We start from the raw sequence: 10,148 nt of genomic DNA, 5'->3' as shown, positions 1-10,148 counted from the left end.
CGTAAGGCGGCCGGGAGCACCGGCACACTAGCAGAGTGATGTGTGGCTGTGCACAGTGCCAGCAGAAAAAACGTGTTTTAGACACATATGAAAGATACCCACTGAAACAATCCAATATTTGTTTAAATGTATGCTTCATGTAGAATATTTTCAGCATTTTCCTTTGGTAGCACATTTTTTAAACCGCTGAACTACCGTCTTCCTACGCAGAAGTGCACCTACAGAGCGCGCTGTGACGGAATTTCTTCAGATTTGGTACAAACATTCACTCGGACTCAAAGATGAACTGATTAATTTGGTGGTCAAAGGTCAAGGTCAGTGTGACCTCACAAAACATTTTTTTTTTGCCATAACTCAAGACTTCACACAGCGATTATGACAAAGTTTCACACAAAAGGTTCATATTTTATATGACTCTGGATAAACAGGCATGTTACCTGAAACTAGTCTGAGTGGCAGAGGCAGACAACCTCAACACGGTAATTCTAGTTTTTTTTTTAATGTAATTTGGAGAACTTGTTGGGTAAAAGCCTCCCTGTCAGTGACATGTTTTAATCTACCTCCACTCACAAAGCAGAATGCAGAGGTGAACTCTCTATCCTGGCTGGCTAACTCTAGTGTTTACTGATAGTCAGTTAAATTGTTGACATAGACAGACAAAAGCACATGTCTTATTATTATTATTGGTAGTCTATAGCCTTGTCATAACATATTAAAAGTGCAATATTTTTCTCTCACACGCCATTCACTGCATCCTCTAGCCTTCACCCTGGAGAAAACATACAAGGTGGCAACATCCTGGAGAAACTCTGAGGGACTCTGAGAGCGAAAAAAGAACTTGGAGGCACAGTAACACAAACATACACCTACATTGCATTGAGAGTAAAACCAAGATCAACAAGGTTAATACAGGTTTGGCTTGAGGTGAGATCTGTCAGTCACTGAGATTACAGCAAGAGAGAAAGAGAGGCAAGAGCTGAATGTGTGTGAAGTATGTGTAAGTATGTGTCTCTGTGTGTGTGTGTGTGTGTGTGTGTGTGTGTGTGTGTGTGTGTGTGTGTGTGTGTGTGTGTGTGTGAGAGAGAGAGAGAGAGAGAGAGAAAGAGAGAGTCACAAGGTCATGTTCATTATGCCAAGCTGCTAAAGAGGGAGCGTTACCCTGAAAGGAAGTTGACTCCCAACCATAGAAGGAGCTGCCCACAGAAAAGCCACTGCATGGAGAAAAAAAGGGGGAACATGACAAATGGAAGAAAGAAACATTCTCTCCCGCAATGTGTCTCTCATCGACGCTCACAATAAGGTCTCGGCTGTCTTTTGTCGATTCCTCTGTCCCTCCTCTCTTTCTGTTTTCAGCGGTAATTTGATTTCTGGAAATCATTGTTTTGTCTCGTGGAGTGACTGACAGTTGCCTTTGCCTTAATGAATGCGGAGTGGGGGAAAAAAAAGAAAAGATTCTGGTGGATAATGCTGCTCTCTCTCTTGCTCCCTCTCTTATATCAAGCTCCAATAATTAATTCACACACATATCTGCAACATTAGTTCCAGAGGAGATAATTAAGAAAATGATTTTGGTATTGTTCCCCGCCATCTATCAAGACAACGCTGCTATCTGTTTTTAGAAAAGCTAGTAGTCACCATTACCATATCTTTAAAGGGCAGTGATGTAGCGTTTGGTAATTGCATGACGGATTTTAAGCAATGCTATTAATTGAGTGTAGTGAGTATGCATTTATCTCCTGTTTTATTCTCATCAAGTGTGTGTTGTTCATGTGTGTGAGTCTGCGAGAGAGAGATAGTGTGTATGTGTGTGTTTAAACAAATAAACTATCTCTGCGTCACATTCATCATCATCTTCAGTCATTTATTTTTCTGCTATCTGGCAGCAAACATTTGCGCATCGAGTTCCTCATCACAGCTATCACCATTCTCTGTTTGCTGCTACTGTGTTTTTCATTGTGTCTGTATCTTGTACATCGTGCTAACGTCAACTGCTAACATGAAAGACAACTTTTTATCAATACAGTCTGGCACTGTACCAGACATTAAATTAAATGGATTGAGGAAGTGGAGATATGCTCTTCTTCCTCCTGTGTTTCTTTTCCAAAATTTTTAAACTTGAGGCACAATTTTAAGTTCATTCAAATGTTGTCCATGAAATCCAACAGTGCCACCTGTATGCCATTTTCAGATTAAATTGTTGCACTTAGGTATAAATTCCTGCTGACATATCATAGCATGCAGTAGTTAATACAATGATAGCCACTTATTTCCTCCAAATTAAGACCACATTTTCTGTATACTGCACAATGTTCCAGCTTTCCTATCATTTCCTCCTTTTGTCTTAAAGCTGAATTAATTGATTAATTTATTAATTGATTTTTTGACCCCTTGATGGCAGTGGAAGAAGCACAAACACATATAAACACCTTTTAAAGCTAACATGGGGAATAGCAGTTCTCTATTTATACATTCAGACACAGAGCAACATTATTGTTCATTTGGAGTTGTGTTTTTGGGATCCTGATGAGTTTAAGTGCAATTTTCACTCTTCTTTTACCTTTATTTTCCTCTCCAGCGACTCCTGCAGGAAATATTTGGCTCTGAGGGGCTAAATACTTCATTGCAAGCTAATTTTCTCGCCAAAATAGTGCTACAACTTTAGGTTTATAAAGCTTTTATACTGAATAAAATGGAGACAATACTTGTGAGAACTGCAAGAGTCAAACAAAACTGTAAAGTTGCTGGCTGTAAAAACAAAAGAAGCTTAAAGGAGCTATTTGTAAGTTTGCTGTTGCTACACAGCCAACAACAAACTTCAGTCCTTTACTCACCAAGAGGTGTGTGCAGAGATGGAAAGCAGCCCTCTTGTTTTGCCTATATTTGTATCACTTCTTTTCTTGTACTGAAATTAGCATGCTAACCAGCTAGCCCAGTCAGTGTGTCTGGTCACTAGCACCCAGTCTGCTCTGAAGTAGCGCTGCTCAGAGCACGTATTATAACCGCTTGTCTTGTAAACACAACAATGGCTGAAGCTCTTGGCAAGACTGGTAAGAAAACAGCTGTTAATGCTAATGCTAGCTATGTAGCAATAGCAACACTTACAAATAGCCCCTTGAAAAGATGCTAAAATGCTTTGTAGAGCTCAGGGGATCTAGGATAATTATCTGTTGGTTCATTGTTCTGAGTGTTCCCTCTCATGTTATATATAGTTTTTGGATCTATAACAATACTCATTAATGCCACCATAAATGTTTTAACTTTGTCTTCTATCTGTTGAACCACAAACAATCAAAAGAAAGTACTGTTGTCTTTTCCTGTTTTGTGCTGTAAACCAAACAGTAGATTCACTGCAAAATTTCAAACAGTGAACTATGTGAAAAAAAGTATAATGTCCAAAACACATACAGTATATGACACACTGGATAGTCTGTGTTACCACACAACAACAACACCATATGGCACACACACAATACAAAGCATTTATACTGAATATGGAGTTCTGCCGGAGTCTGTTTTATGTTGTCTATTATTTCGCTTGGTCCTTCACAGGAAGAGGAAAATCTCTGGCAGTCATAGGTCATCGACTTAAGAATGGTTTTTTTCTCTTCAACAAAACAGTTTCTTCTCGTCCATTATGGCAGCTGCAAAACTGCAGAAGAGAGGAGGAGAAGTCAAGGTAGCCAGGATGTGCCAGCTACCTTGAAGGAGGAAGTCATCTGCTTTTCTGAGGCTGGACAATAGCACAGTGATGTACTATCGTGGCATGTCGTGTTATGCCGACACGTGTCTTGCCACTGTTGATGTGGGTGTACATAGAAAATTAAAGGGCAGCTTTTCTCACCTATATTGTGCCGTATCCATCTGTTGTGGATTTCACAGCCAGAAGAGGTGCTTATTACATTTTTTTTTTTTTTTTTCATATTGGTATGTTGTGTATGTAGCATAACTACAATCTCTTCAATACAGGCCGATGTAAACATGTGACTGGTCTTCAAATGTGTAATGTCACAAGGAACAACCCCATGTCTGTGCTCTAACCTTTTAATCTTATCTGAGGTTTGGCTTCACCTGAGTGAAAGTCAGCGTTAAATGGCATATTTGGGTCTTTGCTGTGAAATAAGTATCAGTTTGAAATCCCATACATTTAGAATTTAAATTAAAAAGTAAATTATTTCAGTTTAATCAAAACTTACACTTCGACTCTGTTTTCTTTATTTTCCCTGCTGTCTCTTTGCATGTGTTCTTCAGAAGTCAGATTAAGTCTTTGTTGCTGCATTTAAGCCTCATTTTTTATTTGTCCTGATTATTCACAGTGATGACTCGCCTTATTCTTGTGCTTGTAATTATAAAAGAATAGGTGCAAAGGCTGCGGAGCACAGCGTTCGATGCCTTCGATCTTTCTTTAGAATTGCAGATTTCAGAATGTGTTTAACGGGTGAATAAAACTTAAATTAAGTATGACTGAAAAATGTCATCAGGCCCAGAGGAATATGTCGCAGCACCTTGAAATACTCGACTTTTATCTCGAAGAAAAGATTTCACATTTTCTCTCTGTTTGAATGTACATTGATTCAGTTGTGTGTCACAGAATCTCTGAAACCTTGTATCCAGTCTTTACATAGAGAGCATTTACATCTGATCTGCTGAAACCTTGCTTAATGACACCTAATGAGCCACACAGAGTTAATCTGAGGATGACGTTCATCCACTACATTTAATTTTTCTACCAAGAGTTTGACCTACCAATTTTAAATAAGCATTTCTGGGATGAAGTCATGTCATAAAAAACACTTCCTGGTGTGGAGCAGTTTCTGTGTGCCATGTGCTCTTCTAGGTGTCCAATGAGAAGACAGGTATGGTGTTTGCTGAGGGTTAAAGTTCATGTTTGTAAAGTATGGAGTTACTTTAGCATGCAATGCGTGATCTGGAGATAAAAGTGTGTGAATGTGTGTCTACTCACATTTGTCCCACATGCATACTGTGTGTATATTTGAGTGTGTTTTAAACATGTGAACTCGTTCATCTGTGTGTGTGTGTGTGTGTGTGTGTTTGTGTGTATGTGTGTGAAAGCAGGTGCGTGTTATATTTAGTAAAAGGTGCGTTCCTTCACTCTGACGTCAGTCAACAAGAAGATTGACCAAACCCTGATAACTAATGGCCTGTCACTCACAGAGCCAAACCCCTCCCTCTTAGGCAATAACCACCCCCTTCTCCAACACCACCTGTCTGATTGTGTATGTGTTCAAGCACTTTGTGTGTATGCGTGCGAGTGGACCGGCTTGTATGTACTGCATTAGTGTGTATACCCATGCTTTTGATTGACGTCTTGAGTAAACTCCAGTCTCTCTGTTGTATAGCAGGTCAGATGTGCAGGTTAATAGGCAACACTTACACTGAGGTATTTAAAAGCACCTTTCTGTCAGACTGTTATATGTGTTGGAAATTAATTTGTTTTTTAAACATCATACTCAGTGCTGTTAGCTACAACTCACTACAATTATTATTAAAAACAAAAAATTATTTAAAAAATTGTTGTTCTGTAAAAGCTCCGAAATAACAAGTTGTTGAAAAATATAAACATAAAAAATGTAATAACATAAACAGCTGGTTTCAGTTAGACACTTTCATGACTATGTTCAAGTTTTTGCATGTTATGAAACATTTATTGTGAATTTAGAAATCTATAGAAATCTATATCATGAATGCTAATAATTTTTCAAAGTATATTATATTGTTTTTTTCTCAGTTTTTTCCAACCCATTTTAAGAAATGAATGTGTGCAATTGAGAGATGTTTTTCAAATCAATCCACATTTCCAAATATGTCACCATGCCAATATAACTAACTAAGTACCCAACCTACCACATGCTGCTGGAGACTTTTCCTTCTTCATGTGCTACTTCCCAACATCTTCAAATTAAAATGCTTACCAGCTCTAATCTGAATGCAGCTGAGTTGACATTGAGATTAGAGATACTAAGAGATATCAAGATGTTGGGACCTGTTCCAAGAAGCATTTTCCCCTGAGTTTATCGCAGTTTTATCTTTCCTGAGTAAAACCTGGAACACTTTAAAACCTGGAACATGCGTGTGAAGACCTCTGTGTGGATTTTACTTTTTGGGATGTTTGCTGTGCAGATTGAGTGTCGATAAGATCATAGGTTTGGTCTCAACATTAGTAGGGCAGCGCAACAACCCTTCAAATACAAGCAGGACTTTTAAATGCCGTCAACCACATGGTTTATTAACATTTAAGATCTGAATTTACAACCAGAATTGTATTTACATTTAAATAAAAATAAAAATAGAAATTATCATGTGTTATAATAACTTACAAGTAGGTCGACTATGGTTACATTAAATGTAAATTGTAATTTACAATTAATCCATAATAGCATATATTTAATCACACTATCATTTTAAAACCTCACCTAAAACCCATCTTCCTCATCAGCCTGCCACTACATATGCAATCATTTTATGTTTACTCCCACTAGCAACCTGACTGCTAGCCTATGGTTAGTTAACGCTAGCTAACATAGTTAAATAACATCAGTTTGCATTTTTCCACAGTGGAAAGGGCTGGTGACGTCAAGTACCAGTGCGATATTCTTACATGATGTGAGCATTAAGATAGTCCCCGCCCTTTCAGCCAATCAAATGCTTGCATTCCTAAATCAGATGTTTTGGAGACGTAGCCTCGTAATGATCTAATATGACTTCACTCCAAACATAGTGCGAATGAGTTCATTCAAATATTGGTAGGGACAATTCTGTCCTCCCAAAATATTGTTAGGGACATGTCCCTACCGTCCATATGCAAACCTACGCCCTTGAGTGTCAGTGTTTAGTTTGGTTTACATTTCCTTTATGCAAGAACAATCGAGAGGAAAATAAGTTTTTAATTCCCTTTATTGTGTGTAGAGAAGCTGTTTCCTCACACAGCAACACTAAAAGTGACCCCCAGAGTCAGTAGAGAGACACTCTGCACTCACTGCCCCACAACAACCCACCACACTTTTAGATTTCATATCTGCAACATGTTTGAATCTAGTAAGTCATATAGCCTTTCAAATAGTCTGTCTCTTTTTCTCTGTCAAACACACACACACACACACACACACACACACACACACACACAAACACATACTCTTGTTTGTTTGCCCTCCCTGCAGTTCCAGGTGAAACAGGTCTGACATTTGAAACCCAGGTGTTGAGGAGAGGAAGGGCTGTGTTTTTCTTTCTCCAATAGGCCAGAAAACCAATTAATTAGCTTCCTCTGTGTGTTTTCACTACCAAACATCTTATCATGTTTTTACATAACACCCTTTGATATCAGGCCCACAATCTATAAAAAAAGGGGTTATGTGATTGTCTGACTGTGTCTTTTGAAGTAACCACTGTGGTTCAAGTTAATCCCATTACTTTGATCTGACAATATTAAAGTTATTACTGCTATGACTGAGCAGAAAATGTTTTAATGATAACAGCTTAACTCTGCTGCTGTTGCACTTAAAAGAGAGGTTATTTCTTTTGTGTCAACTGGCTGTGGCAGCAAGTTGATTCAGAACCAAATGTTTTGTCAAAGTAGTTTTACAATAGATAAGACTGAGTGAATACAGACTGGCTTCTCGCCAACACTGCTGGCAGGAGATTTCCAGCCACAGGGCAGAATTACCAGCATCTGAGTCGCAATAGTGTCAGTTTCCAAACCTGCCCCCAAACTCACAGCCCTGAGGGAGGGGCAACAACGCAGCAGGTGTGTTAAAAATGGGACTTAATAAGTGGTACTTTGCATCCAGCTGTCAAGCGTATTTTTCAAACTTTTGCAATGTCACAAGAATACAAATGAATTGAGTGTTCATCAGCTAAATTGAGGAGAAGATGTATTGCTTTGTACAGGACTTTTATCCCTGTTTGATTAAATTATTGTTTTTATGTGTTACAGCTGAAGGTTTTTATCTGAAAATAACACAAACAACAACAACAACAAAAATAAAGGCAGGAAAAGAAGCAGATGACTGGGGGTGTCCCATGAGAAACATAACTTATAACCTTCTGTCCTGTCTATATTCACACTATGACCTATAAAATGAAGGCAAAAAGTGTACCAAAATAATCTTAAAAAAAATACTAAAGTAAATGATTTAGTCATTGTAGCCATCTGGATAGAAACTGTGCCAACACATCTACTGTAATACCAGTCACATGCCAACTACTTACACTTCTGAGAAGTTCAAACAAACTATCCAGCTGTCCAACTGTTTGTAGACGTAGTGATTACATCATAAACTTATGGATGAAGTGAGTGAAAATAAAAGGTCAGGTAGCTGAAGCCTGATTATCTCTGATTTTGCCACAATGGTGCAGATTACCATGATACATAACCCACAATAACTAAGGTACTGTTTACACTTGTCACTTTAAATCTAGATGAGATTACACACACTTTCATTCACAGTAAGACACGTATGTATATGTCTCTGATGGCCTCATCACAAATCAGATTATATCCATTTTATAATTTTATTGACTGTGATATAAATTCTGGATGTGATACTGGTGATAACAGAACAGCATGTCAGTCAGCTGGTGAATGTGTAATGTACAGTCTTTCCACTGTGTGTTTATATAGCATTCTTAATGGACTGTCATCAGCTGTTGATCAGTGAGATTTATCCAATCAGACCAAAGTTAAATCATCTCAGATTATAGCATCATTTTATTCTGACTTTTTAAGATTGATGTTATTCAGCTCTGACTTGATTCATTATTGTTAAGAAAACAACTGAATTAGACACATTTTCACATCAGAATATGTTATGAAAACCAAAAAAACACAAAAGGACAGTTTACAGTTGTGTGTCTATCATCATATAAATATTACTATTACTACATTTCTACTACCTATATTTGACCAAATAAAGAAGAAATTAGTGTAAACTTGAATGTAGTCTCCCTTTACTCCATGTGTTGATGAAAAATCAAAGCACCCTGTCCTCTCTGACATGATGATTTGACTAATCTCAGGCCAACTCCTGATCACATGACGTGTCAAACAGCAAATCAAAGCCTATAAAATCTGACAAACACTAAGGAGACGTACACGTGTTCACTGGATAAGATAAATTAATTTTCTGGCACTTGGCCTGCACACTGTGTACTCTCGCTATTTTATCTCTCCTGTTCAGTCAATCTTAGTGTGCGAGAGTGTGCGTGATTAAAAGGTCTTCCCGTCACACCTGTGAGGACTACCTTCTGCATGCAACGCATCCCTTACACACCTCCCTTGGCCCGTGGCCACCTCCAGCTGAGAGAGATTCCTCTAAGTGTGTTTGTGTGTGTGTGTAAGTGTGTGTTTGTGTGCGTGTGAGAGAGAGAGAAAGAGAGAGAGAGAGAGAAGGAGGGAGAGAAAGAGAGAAGGAGGGAAGGCTGGAGGGAAAAGCATCTGTGCCATATTTGCTTTGCATTTTGTTTCATTAATGTTCTCAAGTTCCTGACTACGGAAGATATTTCTTCAAACACACACACACGGAAAATAGGTAGAGTACATTGTTGTACGCTTTGCACATCTGTAGGCTTCAACACTGTCAACTGGTAGCTGAGCCAGTTCAATCAGAAGACACAGGATCAAACACCTTCAAGTTTCTACACATTGGTCCAAGAGCGTAGGTTTGGGGACACAACAACTTTTTAATGCTGTCAACTTATAAGATCTGAATTTATATTTAAATAAAAACTATACACAGTAACAGATCAAACACTAAAAGTTAACTTCAGGAAATTATTTGTTCACAGAAAAGAGGGAAAAATCTAATATATTTGCATGTTTGCATCAAACATCAACATTTTTATATTCAGTAGGCTAACCAGTGTTGCAGCTAGAGCTCCACCCTGACCTGCTACAACAGTAAAATGCTGCTAACCCACTGCGTCACACTGATCACACTGATCGGCTCTCGCCTCCTCCATGTCTGGCAGTAAGTGTGATATTTGTACAAGACGTGAGCCCTCAGATAGTCCCCACCCTTTCAGCCAATCAAATGCTAGCATGCCTAAATCAGCCGTCCTGGACACTTTGGGAGGGCACATCAGAATCATGTAATCTAATGACTTCACTCCAAACGAGTTTATTCAAATATTATAAA

The sequence above is a fragment of the Seriola lalandi genome, unplaced genomic scaffold, assembly GCF_002814215.2.
Source record: "Seriola lalandi dorsalis isolate HSWRI2012SDOR001 ecotype SW California unplaced genomic scaffold, Sedor1 jcf7180002054885, whole genome shotgun sequence".
Taxonomy (NCBI): Eukaryota; Metazoa; Chordata; class Actinopteri; order Carangiformes; family Carangidae; genus Seriola; species Seriola lalandi.
Note: the sequence above shows the minus strand (reverse complement) of the source record.